General features: G+C 39.0%; 1 non-coding gene and 1 pseudogene across 1 annotated transcript; one reads left to right on the top strand and one right to left on the bottom strand.

Moving 5' to 3' along the window:
• The first annotated feature begins 4,666 nt into the window (after positions 1 to 4,666).
• Positions 4,667 to 10,895, top strand: LOC126014184 (3-hydroxyisobutyryl-CoA hydrolase, mitochondrial-like; annotated as a pseudogene).
• Positions 8,277 to 8,409, bottom strand: LOC126014783 (small nucleolar RNA SNORA51). The gene has a single exon (XR_007497778.1). It is a non-coding gene; the product is annotated as a small nucleolar RNA SNORA51 (small nucleolar RNA).
• Positions 10,896 to 21,653: the final 10,758 nt, after the last annotated feature.

A 21,653-nucleotide genomic window follows, 5' to 3' on the forward strand; every position in this document is an offset into this window, starting at 1 on the left:
TCAAACAGATGCTGGGCCTGAGCCCCGAGTGTAGTTGTCAAGAGGAAAAATGTCACAGGGTTGCAAAGGACTTCCTCATCCTCTGCAAAGGCGATCCCTAGGATCTCCCATCCTCTTTCACAGTCTCCCTAGTTTAAGCTTAGAGCCAGTTTTTTTGTTTTTGTTTTTGTTTTTGTTTTTTCCCAGCTGTAGTTGTCTCTGGGCCTTGGTTTCCTTCTGCTGGAAAGAACTCAGTCCTCCCCCCTGGTCTGCCCAAGGAAGAAAATGAGAGGGTGTCTGTGAAACTTCTCTGATTTGCAATCTTCTTGCTCAAAGCTCAAAGCTGACAGGAAATGCTCAGGATATATTCAGGGAATGGAGGGGACTGGAGAGAAATGTTCACAGTAGTTTCTTTAGAAAGATTGTGAGGAGGAGGAAGAGGAGGAGAGAGAGAGAGAGAGAGAGAGAGAGAGAGAGAGAGAGAGAGAGAGAGGGAGAGAGAGAGGGAGAGGAGAGAGAGAGAGAGAGAGAGAGAGGGGGGGGGAGAGGGGGAGAGAGAGAGGGAGAGGAGAGAGAGAGAGAGAGAGAGAGAGAGAGAGAGAGAGAGAGAGAGAGAGAGAGAGAGAGAGAGAGAAGAGTCCTTCCTGCTGGCTTAAGTTGGGCTGAAGACTTTCCCAGCTTCTTTCAGAGGAGGTTGTTGACAAATGTCTGTCCCTGCCAGAGAACACAGGACGAACCACTGATAATACCCAGCGCCAGAAAGGTGCTCTGCTCTGTTTCAAGTGCTTGACTGAGTTTAAAATTAAACTAGTACAAAAGATCTCAAACTTATTTGACCTGCCTTCACTCCTTTCCAGGAAAAAGAAAAAAAAAAAAAGATCAATCAATGATCCAGGTAGATGAGTTGGCTCAAAGGAAGAAACAAACCTCCAGCAGATCCTGAGCACTGAGGGTATCATCTCAAACATATAAGCAACAAAAACCCTGAACTCCTCCCCAATATACTCAAGAATACTATTTAGTCCTGTATCAACCCAGAGCCTCTCTTCCCAGTAATGGTATCACCCATTCTGAGAAACACTCACCTAGTGTTATCTACTTCTACCCAGTTATCACGCTCCTAGTGGGACAGTTTAGAAACTGATCCACAGAAATAAACTTCATGAAGAAAACAGCTAGCAGAAAAGCAACACTCCCACTTGACATCAAGACCTATATTCCCATTTATGATCATATATACACAAAATTGCAAAGAATGATCAAAATAAAGGAAGGGTACTACTTCAGCAAGAGAAAAGGCCCATTCGCCACCTTGGTACTGGATCTGCTGCATTGCTTCTGCAGAAGGACCTAGTGTGATAAAATGAGAGAGAGAAAGAGAGAGAGAAGGAAGAGAAATAGAGAGAGAGAAGGAAGAGAAAGAGAGAGAGAGAGAGAGAGAGAGAAGAGAGAGAGAGATAGAGCACCTGGCAACCCAGGGTTGAGACTGGCTTCTGCATCATTCCTTTTTCTCTGGAAACTCACCAGCCATGAATAAGGGAAATGATCCAGCTTTCTGGAGGAAGATGTATATTGAAATGCACTATTTTTACTTTTATTTATATTATTTTGGTTTTGGGTCACATCTGGTGGCGCTCAGGGGTTATTCTTGGCGCTTCACTCAGAAATCGCTCCTGACAGGCATTGGGGACCATATGGGATGCCGGGATTCGAACCACCATCTGTCCTGGATTGGCTGCGTGCAAGGCAAATGCCCTACTGCTGTACTACCTCTCTGGCCCTGGAATAGACTATATTTAAATAAATGGAAACAGGTAGAAAACTCAAAGGTCTGGAGCACATGCCTACCCAAGTGGACCCTGAACTCCCTGACCATTGTTTAGGTTTTTAAAAGAAAGAAAGAAAACCAAGATCAGGTCAAGGACATAGCTTTGTAGCAAAGTATGTGCTATATATATATATATATATATATATATATATATATATATATATATATATATATATATATATATATCTCTGTGTTTATTCAATCCCCAACTATATAAAAATAAAAGTAGTAGGTTCGGAGAAACAGTATAGAGAATAAGGTGCTTGCCCCTCTACCTTATATGTTGTCGCTACCTCATATGCTGACCCAGGTTTGATCCTGGGTACTGTATAGAGGTCCTTGAACCCCAACAAGAGTGATTCCTGAGCACAGAGCCGGGAATAACCCCGAAGAACCTCTGAACGTACCCTCAAACAAAGCAAAACAATAAAATTACATAACCCTTCCTGTTAATAACTGGAAGTGGTGTGTGTACGTAAAGCATTTCAAAACCAATCATGTGGTAAGAATTGAATTTCCTAAAATGTATGTTTTGCTAATTTTTTTGGTTTATGAATCACACCTGGCAGCACTCAGGGGTTACTCCTTGCTCTGTGCTCAGATCCTGGCTTGGGGACCATATGGCATGCTGGGGATAGAACCCAGGTTGATCCTGGGTCAGCCCCATGCAAGGCAAATGCCCTACCACTGTGCTACCATTTCGGACCTAGCACTTCCTAAAATATAGATTCTCCACATCAGACCCAGGGTTCTGAGTACCATAGTGCCTTAGGCCACAGACTGGCCTGTTGCTTCTCTGAGCTGGTGGAAAGACCCCTATATTCATCTCAAGTACTCGTCTAGTGGATCCTTCTCTTTCAGACCTGAAGGCTAAGTTGAGGCCCAGAAGACAGTCGCAAATACTTGCAGTGTTTCAAGACCCATGGATTGGTCCTCACTCTATATATGAAATTGAATACTCTCTGGTGATTCCTTTGCTAGCTCCTTCAGCATTTTGGAGCATAGCCCAGCAACACCCCTTTTCTGTTTGTCTTTGTGGGGCCTCCCACCCATCATTCCACTCTAAAACACAGTGCTTAAATGTTTTTAAGAAAAAGTCTGTGCGGATAATGGATTCCCCTGGGGGACCCATTCACCCCCACTCAGCTAGCACTGAGTCACCAAATCTTTTTCCTACTTATTGCTGCCTCCAGAGAACTGTCAAGATGTCCTTTTTCTTCTTTGCATGTCCTCTTTTCCCTGTTCTTTTTATCCCCACATATTCTCTTTTTGGTACATAGCTCTCTGAGTGTTTCCATCGACTGAACAAGATGCCTAAGGACAAAGTTCACTGGTTTGGGAGGCAAGAAAGAAGGTCTAGAGTCGCACTAAACTGCAGAGAAAAACCCGACACAAAATTTGTTGGAGATTGGAGGCTGAGGGAAGTGTAAGAACATTTTTTTTTTTCCAGGAGAGTGATAGAGCTCCTGGGAGTGCTTCCAGAAGGTTTTAATACCCCCATTCCCTCATCTAGTCTCCCAGGATCTCAAGAAGTATACATCTGTATATAGGACTCAGGGATTTCAGTCAATCTTGCCAGGTCCCCTGTTCTGGGTTCTCTCTGTCGACCACACTGTACCCCTAATCCTTGGGGATGAGTATGAAATAACATACACTCCCCTTGGTTAGCCCAGTAACATAACATCCCAATACAATAAAGTTTTTTTCTCATAAAAAGCCAGAGATTAAGGGTAAAACCAAAAGGGATGCCTCTCTAGCTCTCTGTCTCTCTCTGTGTCTGTCTCTGTCTCTCTGTCTCTCCCCCAACACACTCCATGTGCATCCCCCAGTGGCAAAGAAGACACTGTATCTTCTAGGAGGAAAGTCAATGATTACTGGGAGAACCAGTCTCCTAACCAAGGAAAGCCAGACAAGAACCCCCAAGTACACATCCACTACTCCCCCTCTCTGGATTATTTCTGTTGTAGGGCACCACCTGGTATCATTGGTGTCACTCCTCTCTAGGCTGTGGTAGTCAAAGGACAGACTTTACATACTCTGAGCCATGACCACAGTTACCCTTGAGCAAGGCCTGCCATCCTTTGTGGATGCCCTGAGTGGGAATAGGTGGGAATAGTGAGAATCGTCTTTGTCACTGGACAAAGACTTAGAGACCTTGAGTAGGCCCTCAACTCTCCACTCCAGGCAGAGCCTCCCCTGCCACACTGACGTCTCTAGGACTCTGTCTTATCATCTGCAAAATTAAAACTGGGAACCAAACTCAAGGTTTTCTAAAATTTCAAGGGGAGTGTTGCTCTCAAGAAGGAGATAGTAAATGTCATATGCAGTTTCCTTCTTTTTCCCAAAAATAGTTGGGAGGGGGACTTTAAGGACTACAGGAAAACATTTAAGGGCTCTCACACTTCAGTTTTGGGGGTTTCAGGTCTGGCTTTTTTCCAAGCCCTTTTTCAAGTCAGCAGGCAGCTCTCCCCTCACCCCATGGGCCTTATACCCTGGGCCAGGGCCTGTCACTCTTTCTCTGACAACTTCAAAACTGCAGACACTGTATGGCCTGAGCTAACTGCTGAATCATGTGGTGGGTTGAACCCTTGAATTGTCTTTTGAAGCTGGCTTTATCCTGGTAAGTATAAGCAGAGATTGATGGTTGGACAGATTTATGGTGTTGTAGCATCCAAGAATGGCTACCATTTAAGACGGAGAAACTTGCAGAAAGTGAAAATGGAGGGATGGACATCTGTTAAAGTTTCTCTTGGTTGTGAATGATGTCTTTGAATGACAACTTCAGGTTGAGAGGAGAACTGGGACTTCCAAATTTAAAATCTCTCCCTGAAGCCAAGTCTTAAATGTAAAAGAAGCCCTATGGCGATTCGTCCTGTGTTTCACCCTGGAACCTGGCATGCAAAGACAAGTATTATCCATTCACTCTGATCCAGAAGTCCTGATTCTCTCCTCATGACCTCAGTCTAACTGATATCCTTGTTCGAGTCTCTACCTCTTACCCAGGGAATGTTGATTTGTAAGACTGCATGTACTTTCAATATCACCCCTACTCCTCACTGTGCCATATGCTTCTTTGTGACAACCCTGTGTGATTGGATCCTCCATGAGAAGACACTGAGGTTGGGGCAGCACTGGGGTGGGGAGGAGTGAGATGCAGCCTGTGCTATCCCTCTGTGATACTTCTCCTGCCTAATATAGCAAAGGTAGCTAAGAAAGCCTTTGGCATTTGTGTCTGGCACCTCAGCAATGCCCCCCTACCCCTAGTCGGCCCCTCAGTTAGGCTGGCCCAAGTCCAAGGACTCAGCCTGACTGAGCAGGTCATCTGAATTGGATAGTGCTTTCTCTAGGGATACTGTGAATCCCAAAGAGAGAGATATTAAACTGGGTTATTTCACCCAAAGCAATAAATGGGTTTCCAAGAAGAGGACATGTGCTGACTGAGATGGAACTCCCCCAAAACATTGATCAATTGAAAAGTAAAGAAAAGTAGTAGAAAGAAAAATAATCCTAACACTATCGAATTTCTTACCTGGTTGGAGGACGGTTTATAGTTGATCAACATTGCTACCTTGTGAGAGTCTTGAGTTTAAAGTTTTTACTGGACTGAGACCCTAAAAGTGACCTGCAGCAGTGTTCTTCAACCTTCTTAAACAAGCTCATGTCCTACATACTAGTCTTTGAACCAGTAGTCATAACAAAGGTAGTTTTCAAGCCTTCTCTCCCTGTGGACCAGCACTGATTTGTGAGATGGTGGTTGAAGACCACCACTGAGCTACAGACCTTCTCAAGAAAAATAAACTCATGTTCTTTAAAACCCACCACAGAAGTCCAGGAGGATTTCTGGAAAAAATTATTGCATTTGGAATAGACTTTGTGTCTTTAGTGAATGATTGACAGAGATTTGTGTGTGTGTGTGTGTGTGTGTGTGTGTGTGGTTTTTGGGTCACACCAGGCAGTGCTCAGGGGTTACTCCTGGCTCCATGCTCAGAAATTGCACCTGGCAGGCACGGGGGACCATACGGGACGCCAGGATTCGAACTGATGACCTTCTGCATGAAAAGCAAATGCCTTACCTCCATGCTATCTCTTCAGCCCCAGATTGATGGAGATTTATTGAAGACCTACTATATAGATATTTCATAGAAGAACCAGTAAATATATGCATTATCTGAAAATTTTTATTAAAAATTGGTGTAGAAGCTCTGTATCTCCGAAGCTAAGGGAATTCCCTTTCTAATTTCCCCAACACTTACTGTGTCTATGCCAAAAAAAAAAGCCAACCAAAAAAAACAGAACAACAACAACCTTGCTACACAAGCACATCAACCCTCCTTCCTTTATTTCCTTTATTTTCTTCCTCTTGATGTTGTTGTTTTGTTGCCTTTTGTTAGTTGTTGTGTTTTTTGTCATTGTTTGTTTTATTTTTTCTTTATTTTTCTTCAAATTGGGATCCTCTTAGTTTTTTAAATTTTTTTTTCTCCAACAGAACCACAGAACTCGAATCATCTTGTTTTGCCTCAAAAAATTAAGGGGGAAAATGTGGATGGTATCAGGAGCAAACAATTGCAAGAACATTGAGTGGAAATAAAAATTGATCAGACCTAATCACCAAACCCAAGGTCAACAACAACAGAATCAAGATAATATAATCTACAACAAGCTATACACAGAGGGGACCTGTTACACTGACAGTCCAGTGGGCAGAGGGGCCAGTATGTGATGCATGCTGGGAACAGGGGTGGAGGGAGGACAACACTGGTGGTGGGAGTGGCCCTAATTCACTGTCACTATGTACCTTAAATATAACTGTGAAGGACTTGTAATTCACATTTGTCAAATAAAAAATATTTTTAAAAAATTGTGGGGCAGGAGTGATAGCACAGTCTTGTATGGGATCAACCTGGGTTTGATCCCCAGCATTCTATATGGTCCCCTGAGCCTGCCAGGAGTGATCTTTCAGTGCAGAGCCAGGAGTAACCCCTGAGTGCCACCAGGTATGGCCTCATACATACAAATAAAAATACTTGTGATCTCTGCATAAAAATGACTGAGCTCCTCCACTAAGCTCTAAAAGAAGCTCTTCCCAGGTATTAGGTCCAGGATGAAAACTGGGACTTCTCAGAATGGGGGGAATAGATTCCCTTTCAGCCAGAGTCACAGCAGCCCACTGGCACACCCTCTAAAAGAAACAACTTAGTTCTACAACTTACCTTTATCAAAGTCACCAAGTTTGCTCCAGATCCTGGACATATTAAAATTTCATAACAGTGTCAGCCCAGAAAAATCCCAGCAAATATGATGGGAAAAGTTACATAGAAGATCACCAAGCTCAGTGAACCTAAAGAGTTAACACAGAAGGCCCCTCAACTCGTACCAACTACAGGTCAATCTCATGCTGACTTTACTAACAACATTGAGAGATTCAACATCAAGAGACAAGACAATTATTTCATTGTGACCCTTACTGTTCTAAGTTGTGATAATTCTACCTGCCTTTGTGTTGCAGCAGACAATATGAAGTAAAATTGTGCCTTCAAGTGGGCAGGCTAGAGTGGTGAGTGGACTGAGAAACTAAACCTAAACTAGTGGAGGGAAAATCACACTCATGGTGGGACTGGTTTTAAATGTAATGCTAAAGCAACTGTATTATTGAACAACTTGGTAAATTATAGTGTTATAATTTTAAAAAATTTCTGGCATAGCTCATTTTGACTATAATTTTTATCACTATTTTCCCTTTTTTCCCATTTCCTCTCCTTCTGACATTCCAATATTCAGAGACTATTCCTCTTGCTATTATCCTTTAATTTGCCTATATGCTCTTCCATTTTTTTGTTTCTCTTTTTTGCCTCTTCCTTATCAATTCTTGCTTGAATTTTTCTTCAAGTTATATAGTTCTATACATATGTAATTCTGTCACTATGTCTTGTTATTGTGTTCTTTAGTTCCTTTAATTCAACTTGCATGGAATCTGTCATCTTAGTCAGTTCTTGTGTTGGTAGAATTTCTTGTCTAGTGGTTGTTAAATTTCACTCATCAGTGCTTGCTTTGTTTCTGTTGCCAATTCAATAAATGCTGATTTTAGGTCCTCATCAACAAGTTTGAGAGTTTTAATGGAGCTGAGAATTTTCTTGAATTTCTATCTATGTCTGACATATATTCTCAATCCTATTGAACAAGATACAACCATATATCAAAATAGAATCATATAAAAATAGGACCCTAGCAAATATAACTCATTTTAAGGTTACATGGATAAGTATACAAAATGTTTTAATATGCAAAATAAATATAACATGCCATATCAACAAAATAAAGGAAAAAGAACCATGATCATTGATAGAGAAATATTTTGACAAGACTTAACATATATGCATGCCTAAAACCCCTCCAAATTAGGGATAGTAGGAACATACATTCCATGATAGGTAAAAACTAAGGTACCTGAGAGAAGTATATGTATTATTTTTTTTGTCCCTCAATTCACAATACAGACCAGGCAAAGAGCCTGTGTTGAGGTGTATATGGGGTGCATTTACTGTACCTCCTCTTTCTATACAATCATTGTAAAGAACACAGCCTGTGGTAAGAATTGGGAGGCCTTATCTTTATATATATATATATAATCCTTCACCAGTGCAACATTCCCATGACCAATATCCCAAATATCCTTCCTCCCCACTCCACACCGGCCTGTACTCTAGACAGGCTTTCTACTTCCCTCATTCAGTCACATTTTGTTATGATAGTTCTCAGTGTAATTGTTTCTGTGACTGCACTAAATGATCCCTGTGATAGCTTCATGTCAGGAGCTGGACCCTCCAGTCCTCCTCTATTTTGACTCTGAGAATCATTACACGAATGTTTTTCATTTTTCTCAAAACCCATAGATGAGGGAGACCATTCTGTGTTTATCTCTCTCCCTCTGACTTATTTCATTCAGCATAATAGATTCCGTATACATCCATGTATAGGAAAATTTCATGACTTCATCTCTTCTGATGGCTGCATAATATTCCATTGTGTATATGTACTATAGTTTCTTTAACCATTCATCTATTGAGGGGCATCTAGGCTGTTTCCAGAGTCTGGCTATTGTAAATAACACTGCTATGAATATAGGTGTTAGAAAGGAATTTTTGTATTGTATTTTTGTGTTCCTAGGATATATCCCTAGGAGTGGTATAGCTGGATCATATGGGAGCTCAACTTCCAGCTTTTGGAGAAATCTCTATATCACTTTCCACAAAGGTTGGATCAGACAGCATTCCTACCAGCAGTGAATAAGAGTTCCTTTCTCTCCACATCCCTGCCAGCACTGCTTGTTCTCATTTTTCCTGATGTGTGCCAATCTCTGTGGTGTGAGATGGTACCTCATAGCTGTTTTGATTTGCATCTCCCTGATGATTAGTGATGTGGAGTATTTTTTCATGTGCCTTTTAGCCATTTGTATTTATTTTTTTGTCAAAGTGTCTGTTCATTTCTTCTCCCCATTTTTTTGATGGGGTTAGATGTTTTTTTTCTTATTCTGTCAGTGCCTTGTATATTTTGGATATTAACCCCTTATCTGATGGGCATTGGGTGAATAGTTTCTCCCACTCAGTGAGTGGCTCTTGTATTCTGGGCACTATTTCCTTTGAGGTGCAGAAGATTCTCAGCTTAATATAGTCCCATTTATTTATTTCTGGTTTCACTTGTTTGGAGAGTGCAGTTTCCTCTTTAAAGATACCTTTAGTCTCAATGTCATGGAGTGTTTGACCTACATGTTGTTCTATATACTTTATGGATTTTACCTTTGTACATGATGTTAACTGGAGGTTTAAATTCGCTTTTTTACAAGTGGCTAGCCAGTTGTGCCAACACCACTTATTGAAGAGGCCTTCCCTGCTCCATTTAGGATTTCTTGCACCTTTATCAAAAATTAGGTGATGGTATATCTGGGGAACATTTTCTGAGTACTCAAGCCTGTGCCACTGATCTGAGGGTCTGTCTTTATTCCAAATACCATGCTCTTTTAATAACTTTTGCTTTGTAATACAGTTTAAAGTTAGGGTAAGTACTAATCATTATAAAAGGAACCGGAGAAAAGGCTTTCTGTGCTGGGGGTGACATAAGAGCTGTCTCAGAAGCTGCAAAGAACAGTCAGAAGTTTTCTCAAGATTTCTTCAGAGAAGAGTATACACTGAACAATGCAATTGAGTCTTGCAAGAAACCATATGTTGCATATATTCATGGAATTACTATGGGTGGGGGAGTTGGTCTCTCAGTTCATGGACAGTTCAGTTTGCTACTGAAAAATGTCTTTTTGCCATGCCAGAAACAGCAATAGGATTATTTCCTGATGTGGGTGGAGGTTATTTCTTGCCAAGACTTCAAGGAAAACTTGGTTATTTCCTTGCATTAACAGGATACAGACTAAAAGGAAGAGATGTCTTCAAAGCAGGAATTGCTACACACTTTGTAGATTTTGAAAAGCTTGGTATGTTAGAAGAAGAATTGGTAAATCTAAAATCTCCTTCAAAAGAAAATATTGCAGGTGTCTTAGAAGCATACCATACAAAGTCTAAGATTGACTAAGACAAATCTTTTATATTGGAAGAACACACGGACAAAATAAACAGTTGTTTTTTTGGCCAATACTGTGGAACAAGTTATTGAAAATTTAAGACAAGATGGCTCACTTTTTGCCTTAGAGCAGTTGAAGGTAATTAATAAAATGTCTCCAACATCCCTAAAGATCACACTAAGGCAACTTATATAGGGGTCTGCAAAGACCTTGCCAGAAGTATTAACTATGGAATATAGGCTGAGCCAAGCATGTATGGCAGCCCATGACTTTCATGAAGGGGTGAGAGCAGTGCTAATAGATAAAGACCATATTCCAAAATGGAAACCAGCTGACCTAAAAGAAATTACTGATGACGATTTGAAGAATTATTTTAAATCTCTGGGAAGCAATGATTTGAGGTTTTGAGTGCTTGGAAAAAGAAATCAAAGACTAATCAAAGACTAATATTTTATGTTGTGAAAATCATATCAATTTTAAGCATGTTTTCACAATAAAGCTTTTTTGGACTAAAAAAATAAAGTTAGGGTAAGTAATACCTCCCATATTCCTTTTCCCAAGTATTGAATTAGCTATTCGTTGTTGTTTATTGTTCCAAATGAATTTCAGAAGTGTTTGATCCACTTCTTTGAAAAAATGTCATGGATGTCTTTAAAGGGATCACATTAAATTTGTACAAAGCTTTGGGGAGTATTGTCATTTTAATGATATTAATCCTGCCAATCCAAGAGCAAGGTATGGATTTCCATTTCCGTGTGTCTTCTCTTATTTCTTGTAGCAGGGTTTTATAGTTTTCTTTGTATAAGTCCTTCACATCCTTAGTCAAATAGACTCTAAGGTATTTGAGTTTATGTGAGACTAATATGAATGGGGTTGTTTTCTTAATATCCATTTCTTCCCTATCATTATTTGTATATGAAAAGGCCATTGATTTCTGTGTGTTAATTTTATAGCCTGCTATGTTGCTATATGCATCTATTATTTCTAAAATTTTTTGATAGAATATTTAGGGTTTTCTAAGTATAGTATCATGTCATCTGCGAACAGTGAGAGCTTGACTTCTTCCTTTCCTATCTGTATTTCCTTGATATCTTTTTCTTGCCTAATCGCTATAGCAAGTACTTCCAGTACTACAATAAATAGGAGTGGTGAGAGGGGGCAACCTTGTCTTGTACCAGAGTTTAGATAGAAGGCTTTCAGTTTCTCTCCATTGAGGATAATATTTGCCATTGGCTTGTGATAAATGGCCTTGACTAGATTGAGAAAGGTTCCTTTCATTCCCATCTTATCAAGAATGGGTGTTGAACTTTATCGAATGCTTTCTCTGCATCTATTGATATGATCATGTGATTTTTATTTTTCTTGTTATTGATGTTCTATATTATGTTGATAGATTTATGGATGTTAAACCATCCTTTTATTCCTGGGATGAAACCTACTTGATCATAGTGAATGATCTTCTTGATAAGGCATTGAATTTTATTTGCCAGAATTTTATTGATAAAATAAGACTATACATTTTATGATAGGTAAAAACTAAAGTACCTGAGATAAATACCATATTTGCCGGCATATAAGATGACCGGGCGTATAAGACAACCCCCTTATTTTGCAGTTAAAACAGAGGTTTAGGCCTATATTTGCTGCATCAGACAGAACGTTCCTGTGCTGCAACTGTATGTACCACAGTGAGCCAATCACAACAAGCAAAGGTTCAAAGATTTTACTGTAATAGACTTCCTCTCTGACTCTGGCCAATCTGAGCAGGCTTTTGACAGTGTAGATTCGGGTCTAGAACATTGTCTAATTTGCATGCATCAAAAGCCTGCTTGGATTGGCTGAGTTAGAGAGGCGGTCCAAGCAGCCTGGCAGTGATTGGTGCAGGATCGAGTTGGAAAATTCGTTTTGTGGCAATATTCAGACAATTTCCGTTTAGCGGCATATTGAAACATTTTTCGGGATATATTCGGCGTATAAGACGACCCCAGATTTTCGGTTGACTTTTTTTTGTTTCAAAAGTCATCTTATATGCCGGAAAATACGGTATATGTCTATTTTTAAAATTTTATTTATTTATTTATTTTGTTTTTTGGGCCACACCCGGCAATGCTCAGGGGTTACTCCTGGCTGTCTGCTCAGAAATAGCTCCTGGCAGGCATAGGGGACCATATGGGACGCCAGGATTCGAACCAACCACCTTAGGCCCTGGGTCGGCTGCTTGCAAGGCAAACGCCGCTGTGCTATCTCTCCAGCCCCAATGTCTTTTGCATGTGACTGACCTTTGTTTGATCCCCATCAGAGCATCACATACGGTTCCCTGAACATGGCCAGTAGTGACTCCTAGCACTGCCTCTTATGCCCCCCTAAAACAATATGAAATCATTCAGTGAATAGTAATATTCAATTTTATTTGTAAATTTTAGTCTGGATTATGCTTTTCAAAAGCAGTAAGCTTTTCATGTCTGAAATATACTTAAATATGTTTTTGTTATGGGGGAGACCTCCCAAACAGTGATCAGGGGATACAAGGACCACACCTAGTAATTTTTGGCCATCTGTATATCCTGTTTAAATTTAGGGCTGAAGACATGGTACTGCTCAACAGGGCCATACTTAGTCATGCTTGGGAGCCTCCAGTGATATACTAGAGATGATATGGGGGTTGTGTGAGTACCATGAATTGAACTTGTGTTCGGTGCATGCAACACATGTAACCTCAATACTATTTTCCTGGTCTATGAAATGTGCTGTTTCTTTAGGGGAAAGCTAGTTAAGCCATGCATCGAGAAGGGTCCTTCCTGCTTTTGGGTAGAGTTTCCAAGCAACTTGGATATATTCTCTGATTTTTCCTTTAGTTTTTTATTTCTCCCCTCTAGATATATTTGGTTACTGTCCTAAACAAATGACTCTGATCCCAAATAAACTAGAATTCTTAATATCTAAGGATGACTTTACATTCATATAGCCTCTAATAGCACAGAGCTTCTTTCAATCTTATCATGATCTTGGAGCAAAAGGAAATAAAAACAGTTTGTGTGGGATGCAAGACAGAATTAGGTTCTTTAGGAGACAATCACCCAGCTCAAGATGTCCACTCAATGAAGGCCTAAGATATCTTCATGCTTTATGACTTTCTCCCATCAAAGATCATTGAGGAGAAGGATAAACCATGGTATTAGACTGAAGAAAGGTGTCAGGAAGAAGTCCTTCTTGGAACATATATTTGATTTGAATCACTTCCTTGTCTGCAAGAAAAAAATGATTGAATTTTAAACTAATGTGATAGCATTATTTCTATATTTTAATTTTTCAAGCTATAGTAATATAACCTTATTTTTAAATTTTATTTTCCGTTGGGGACAATGTTAGATTAATGGCAATGATAACAAATTAGAAAGACATTTTTGTTCTCTTTAAAATGTTCTAGATAAAGAATTAAAAGCTTATAATGTTTTGATCAGAGCAATTTTCACTCAGCATCATTCTCTGGAGACTCACCCAGTTTGTCGCCTGTACTTATAGTCTATCCTCATTACTGATACCTAGTATTCCATGGTGGGATAATATCAGAGTTTTTTTTTTAAACAATCAGTGAATGATATTGATGAAGCTTCCATTGCAAGTATTTACTTAGTTTCTAGGACCATTCATGCACAAGTTTTGTGTGAACAGAAACCCCCATTTCTCTTGGGTAATCAAAAGCATTTTGAAAAAAAATAAAGTACTAAAGTTCATTTTTATTCAAGGTGAAAAGTATAAAAGAATACCTGTGTATGCATAATTAAAAAATTTTCCTTGCAATGGAATGCGCTCTGGGAGGAGGGCAGGCCGTTCTAGCACTGGTTTATGTTGGGACAGTCAGTGGAAATTTTTTCTCCTTGTTTTCATATTGATAGTATTGTATGCATATATTCTATATATCCATAATACCCATCTTGTATTGTGACCTTGATACTGCCCTACAAAGCTCATTTCTAATATTTTACTGCCTCAGTCCCAACCCTTACTTCCCCCCATCTTCCCATGTAGGTGCAGCTAATGACATGAAGCTCATGTCATCACATAGAGTGATAAGTGCAGTTAGAGAAATAACTACACTGAAAACTATCATAACAATGTGAATGAATAAGGGAAGTAGAAAACCTGTCTCAAGTACAGGTGTGAGTGGGGTGGGGAGTAGGTAGATCTGGGAAATTGGTGGTGGGAGTCCTGTACTGGTGAAGGGGGGTGTTCTTTACATGACTGTAATCATACAACTACAATTATATTTGTAATTACGGTGTTTAAATAAAGATAATTAAAAATAAATAAAAAATTTGCCTTGTATCTTTAACAAGCAACTGTTGATTCTCTAACCCAACAAAATAAGGTGATATACAGAATCATAGAATTTTGATTTGGAGAAATGCATGTTGCCATAAGACAGATGTTTTCCACTCTTCCTATTTTGATTGATTTTAAATAAACCTACTTTGTTGTTGGCAGAATTGGGTTTCCATCATTTAAGGCCAAGTAATCATTTCTGGATTATAAGTTTAATTACAAGTTTAATTTTATAAGAATAGACAGAGCCAGAGAGATATTTCAGAAATTGTTCACAGCAGAACTCTGGTCTGATTCCTAATGGTCTCCAAGCTTGGCTAGGAGTAAAATCCAAGAGTAAACCTGAGCATGCCTTGGTGTGTTACAAAAGAAAAAGAAGAAAAGGCAAACTTTCCTAAAGATACTGTGCCATTTTATAGTTCAAGAGCAATGAATAAATGAAACAGAGAGCATCCCTACTGGAAACAGTATTTTTTTAATAAAAAGTTTTAATTGAACCACCTTTAAAAAAAAAAAGCTTTGCACAATGTCAAATAAAAATATATTAAAGATCTCTATTTCAGACCTGAAACCTTGAGGTACAGAGAGGAAAATGTAGGCATAACTCTCCATGACATTGAAGTTAAAGGCCTCTTCAAAAATAAAGCACCACTGACAGCAAGTGAAAGCAAAGATAAGCAAATGGGATGATATTAAACTAAGAAGCTTCTGCTCCTCAAAGGAAAAGGTCACTAGGATACAAAGACTACAATGGAATAGGAGAAACTTTATACCAAATGCCCATTAATATGGGGTTAATATCCAAGATATTTAAGGTACAGAGCTTAACAGGAAAATAATGTAACTCCATCCAAAAAATGGAGAAGAGATAAACAGAAACTTTCTCAAAGAAGAAATACAGATGGCCAAAAGGCACATGAAAAAAATTCTCCCTATCACTAATTAAAACAACAATGAGATATTATCTCACACCACAGAAGTTGGCACACATCACAGAGAACAGGAACAACCAGTGCTGGCACGTAAGCAGGGAGAAAGGACTCTCATTTGCTGCCTGTGGGAATGCAGACCGGTCCAGTCTTTTTGGAAAACAATATAGACATTGCTCCAAAAACTAGAAATTGAGCTCCTATGTGACCCAGTAATACCACTCCTGGGAATATACCCTAAAGGTCTAAAAACGCAGTACAGAAAATGCATCTACATTCCTATGGTCATTACAGCATTATTAACAATAGACTGGAAACAACCCAAGTGTCGGAGAGCACATGAGTGGATAAAGAAACTGTGGCTCAACTACACAAGGGAATACTATGCAGCTGTTAGGAAAAATGAAGTCATTAAATTTTCTTATTCTTGGATGGATATAAGAAGTATTCTCAGGATATGGGATATAGATTTAAAAATATGGTTATAATACCCAACACACTGGACATGAGGGCCAAGAGGACTTGTCTGTGGTACAAAGCTTGGTACAAAGAGCAGGGGAGTGCAGTTAGGGCTGTGAATGGTCTGCTATGAAGATGATAGTTGGAAATGATCATACTGGATAAGAACTGTGTGCTGAAAGGAGGTAAAGTGATGCATGTATCCCTTAAATAACTATATTGCAAACAACAGTGTCTAAAAGACAAAAAGGATGAAAAAGAGAGAGACTCAGAGATATCATTTCTATTATTGTCATAGTGGTCCCTTCTCTGATCTAATTGCTACTTATGCTTCCTGGTTTCTTTTCTCTCTATCCCCCAAATCCACCAGCTATTTATGCTTCCTAACATGGACTGGTCCTCCTGTCTTTATTGTCTCTGAATATTATTACTATTTTATCTTTCTTAAAAAAAATGCCCCACAAATGAGTTGTGATCATTCTATTTCTTTTTTCTTTTTTTCTTTTTCTTTTCTTTTCTTTTTTTTTTTTGGTTTTTGGGCCACATCCGATGATGCTTAGGGGTTACACCTGGCTGTGCGCTCAGAAGGAGCTCCTGGCTTGGGGGACCATATGGGACACCGGGGGATTGAACCGCGATCCATCCTAGGCTAGCGCTGGCAAGGCAGACACCTTACCTCTAGTGCCACCGCGCCGGCCCCGATAATTCTATTTCTATCCCTCTCCCTCTCACTCTTTTGTTCTTGCTAAGATTTTTAAAGCAAAATTTATATTTTATAATTAAAAATAGCAATAAAAATCAATCTTTGTTAAGTTTTATAATTACTTCATATATCTTGAATATTAATCTTTGTCAAATAGATGAGAAGGTGATAAGAAAATATTTTCTCCTACTCTGTAGAGTTTCTTATTCTAGTCCTATTCATGTTTTTACTATAGGTGTTTCCTAATATAGGCTCATTCAATTTTTCTGTTTGCTAGGTTGGATGGTATCGAGTCATTGAAAATGCCTCAATATAGTGGAGTTCTATGTATGTTTTCTTTAATATAATCTATGGATTTAGGTCTTATATCAAGGTCTTTAATCCATTTTGAAATAATTATTTTGGAAGGTGTGCAACTTGAGTCTGATTCATTTTTTATAAATAGCTGACAAATCTTTCCAAAACAATTTGCTCCACTTCATCTACTTATCATATTTGCAATCGTGCCTCAAAAATAAAGCAATTGGAGATTTTGTGCTCTTGGAACTGGCAGCATGTTCTCCTCTTTTGGCTTAATTTCACTGTGCTTTGTACATTTCTAAGATTAATACTCATATTTTGGCTCACAAGTACTACCTAATTTCTGGGAAGTTATTTAAATTTGTTTCTCAGTATCTTTACTGATTATAGATATACGGCATTAGTTATTTTAATCCATTATATTCTGGAAGTCATGTTATAAAAATATTTTTTATTTTGAAATGTTAAGTTGATCTGTATATTTTTTTTTCATTTCTTCTCCACATTTTTTGATAGAATGAGATGTATTTTTTTTCTTTTTTTCTTTTTTTTTTTAATTTTTTTTTTATTTAAACACCTTGATTACATACATGATTGTGTTTGGGTTTCAGTCATAAAAGGAACACCACCCATCACCAGTGCAACATTCCCATCACCCAAGTCCCAAATCTCCCTCCTCCCCCCCCAACCCCCGCCTGTACCCTAAACAGGCTCTACATTTCCCTCATACATTCTCAATATTAGGACAGTTCAAAATGTAGTTATTTCTCTAACTAAACTCATCACTCTTTGTGGTGAGCTTCCTGAGGTGAGCTGGAACTTCCAGCTCTTTTCTCTTTTGTGTCTGAAAATTATTATTACAAGGGTGTCTTTCATTTTTCTTAAAACCCATAGATGAGTGAGACCATTCTGCGTTTTTCTCTCTCTCTCTCTGACTTATTTCACTCAGCATAATAGATTCCATGTACATCCATGTATAGGAAAATTTCATGACTTCATCTCTCCTGACAGCTGCATAATATTCCATTGTGTATATGTACCACAGTTTCTTTAGCCATTCGTCTGTTGAAGGGCATCTTGGTTGTTTCCAGAGTCTTGCTATGGTAAATAGAGCTGCAATGATTATAGGTGTAAGGAAGGGGTTTTTGTATTGTATTTTTGTGTTCCTAGGGTATATTCCTAGGAGTGGTATAGCTGGATCATATGGGAGCTCGATTTCCAGTTTTTGGAGGAATCTCCATATCGCTTTCCATAAAGGTTGAACTAGACAGCATTCCCACCAGCAGTGGATAAGAGTTCCTTTCTCTCCACATCCCCGCCAACACTGTTTATTCTCATTCTTTGTGATGTGTGCCATTCTCTGGGGTGTGAGGTGGTATCTCATCGTTGTTTTGATTTGCATCTCCCTGATGATTAGTGATGTGGAACATTTTTTCATGTGTCTTTTGGCCATGCGTATTTCTTCTTTGTCAAAGTGTCTGTTCATTTCTTCTCCCCATTTTTTGATGGGGTTAGATGTTTTTTTCTTGTAAAGTTCTGTCAGTGCCTTGTATATTTTGGAGATTAGCCCCTTATCTGATGGGTATTGGGTGAATAGTTTCTCCCACTCAGTGGGTGGCTCTTGTATCCTGGGCACTATTTCCTTTGAGGTGCAGAAGCTTCTCAGCTTAATATATTCCCATCTGTTAATCTCTGCTTTCACTTGCTTGGAGAGTGCAGTTTCCTCCTTGAAGATGCCTGTAATGTCCTGTAGTGTTTTGCCTATGTGCTGTTCTATATATCTTATGGTTTTGGGGCTGATATCGAGGTCTTTAATCCATTTGGATTTTACCTTTGTACATGATGTTAGCTGGGGGTCTAAGTTTAATTTTTTGCAAGTGGCTATCCAATTGTGCCAACACCACTTGTTGAAGAGGCTTTCCCTGCTCCATTTAGGATTTCCTGCTCCTTTATCAAAAATTAGATGGTTGTATCTCTGGGGAACATTTTCTGAGTATTCAAGCCTATTCCACTGATCTGAGGACCTATCCTTATTCCAATACCATGCTGTTTTGATAACTGTTGCTTTGTAGTACAGTTTAAAGTTGGGAAAAGTAATTCCTCCCATATTCTTTTTCCCAATGATTGCTTTAGCTATTCGAGGGTGTTTATTGTTCCAAATGAATTTCAAAAGTGTCTGATCCACTTCTTTGAAGAATGTCATGGGTATCTTTAGAGGGATGGCATTAAATCTGTATAATGCCTTGGGGAGTATTGACATTTTGATGATGTTAATCCTGCCAATCCATGAGCAGGGTATGTGTTTCCATTTCCGTGTGTCCTCTCTTATTTCTTGGAGCAGAGTTTTATAGTTTTCTTTGTATAGGTCCTTCACATATTTAGTCAAGTTGATTCCAAGATATTTGAGTTTGTGTGGTACTATTGTGAATGGGGTTGTTTTCTTAATGTCCATTTCATCCTTATTACTATTGGTATATAGAAAGGCCATTGATTATTGTGTGTTAATTTTGTAGCCTGCCACCTTGCTATATGAGTCTATTGTTTCTAGAAGCTTTTTGATAGAGTCTTTAGGGTTTTCTAAGTAGAGTATCATGTCATCTGCAAACAGTGAGAGCTTGACTTCTTCCTTTCCTATCTGGATTCCCTTGATATCCTTTTCTTGCCTAATCGCTATAGCAAGTACTTCCAATGCTATGTTGAATAGGAGTGGTGAGAGAGGACAGCCTTGTCTTGTGCCAGAATTTAGAGGGAAGGCTTTCAGTTTTTCTCCATTGAGGATAATATTTGCCACTGGCTTGTGGTAGATGGCCTTCACTATATTGAGAAAGGTTCCCTCCATTCCCATCTTGCTGAGAGTTTTGATCAAGAATGGGTGTTGGACCTTATCAAATGCTTTCTCTGCATCTATTGATATGATCATGTGGTTTTTATTTTTCTTGTTATTGATGTTGTGTATTATGTTGATAGATTTACGGATGTTAAACCAGCCTTGCATTCCTGGGATGAAACCTACTTGATCGTAGTGGATGATCTTCTTAACGAGGCATTGAATCCTATTTGCCAGGATTTTGTTGAGGATCTTTGCATCTGCATTCATCAGTGATATTGGTCTGTAATTTTCTTTTTTGGTAGCGTCTCTGTCTGGTTTAGGTATCAAGGTGATGTTGGCTTCATAAAAGCTATTTGGAAGTGTTTCTGTTTGTTCAATTTCATGAAAGAGTCTTGCCAAGATTGGCAGTAGTTCCTCTTGGAAAGTTTGATAGAATTCATTAGTGAATCCATCTGGACCTGGGCTTTTGTTTTTCGGCAGACATTTGATTACTGTTTTAATTTCATCAATGGTGATGGGGGTGTTTAGATATGCTACATCCTCTTCCTTCAACCGTGGAAGATTATAAGAGTCCAAGAATTTATCCATTTCTTCCAGGTTCTCATTTTTAGTGGCGTAGAGTTTTTCAAAGTAGTTTCTGATTACCCTTTGAATCTCTGTCATATCAGTAGTGATCTCTCCTTTTTCATTCCTGATACGAGTTATCAAGTTTCTCTCTCTCTCTTTCTTTGTTAGGTTTGCCAGTGGTCTATCAATCTTGTTTATTTTTTCAAAGAACCAACTTCTGCTTTCGTTGATCTTTCGGATTGTTTTTTGAGTTTCCACTTCGTTGATTTCTGCTCTCAGCTTTGTTATTTCCTTCTGTCTTCCTATTCTTGGGTCCTTTTGTTGAGCATTTTCTAGTTCTATTAGCTGTGTCATTAAGCTACTCAGGTAAGCTCCTTCTTCCTTCCTGATGTGTGCTTGCAAAGCTATAAATTTTCCTCTCAGTACTGCTTTTGCTGTGTCCCATAAGTTCTGAGAGTTTGTGTCTTTATTGTCATTTGTTTCCAGGAACCTTTTGATTTCCTCCTTGATTTCATCTCGGACCCACTGGTTATTGAGCATGAGGCTGTTTAACTTCCAGGTGTTAAAGTGTTTCTTCTGAGTCCCTTTGGAGTTCACTAATAATTTCAGAGCCTTGTGGTCAGCGAAGGTAGTCTGCAAAATTTCTATCCTCTTGATCTTATGGAGGTATGTTTTATGTGCCAGCATGTAGTCTATCCTGGAGAATGTCCCATGTACATTGGAGAAGAATGTGTATCCAGGTTTCTGGGGATGGAGTGTCCTATATATATCCACTAGGCCTCTTTCTTCCATTTCTCTCCTCAGGTCTAGTATATTCTTGTTGGGTTTCAGTCTGGTTGACCTGTCCAGTGTTGACAAAGCCGTGTTAAGGTCCCCCACAATTATTATGTTGTTGTTGATATTATTTTTCAGATTTGTCAACAGTTGTATTAAATATTTTGCTGGCCCCTCATTCGGTGCATATATGTTTAGGAGAGTGAATTCTTCCTGCTCTATGTACCCCTTGATTAATATAAAATGTCCGTCTTTGTCCCTTACAACCTTCCTGAGTATAAAGTTTGCATTATCTGATATTAGTATGGCCACTCCAGCTTTTTTATGGGTGTTGTTTGCTTGGATAACTTTTCTCCAGCCTTTTATTTTGAGTCTATGTTTGTTCTGACTATTCA

The sequence above is a fragment of the Suncus etruscus genome, chromosome 7 (genome assembly GCF_024139225.1).
Source record: "Suncus etruscus isolate mSunEtr1 chromosome 7, mSunEtr1.pri.cur, whole genome shotgun sequence".
Lineage (NCBI taxonomy): Eukaryota > Metazoa > Chordata > Mammalia > Eulipotyphla > Soricidae > Suncus > Suncus etruscus.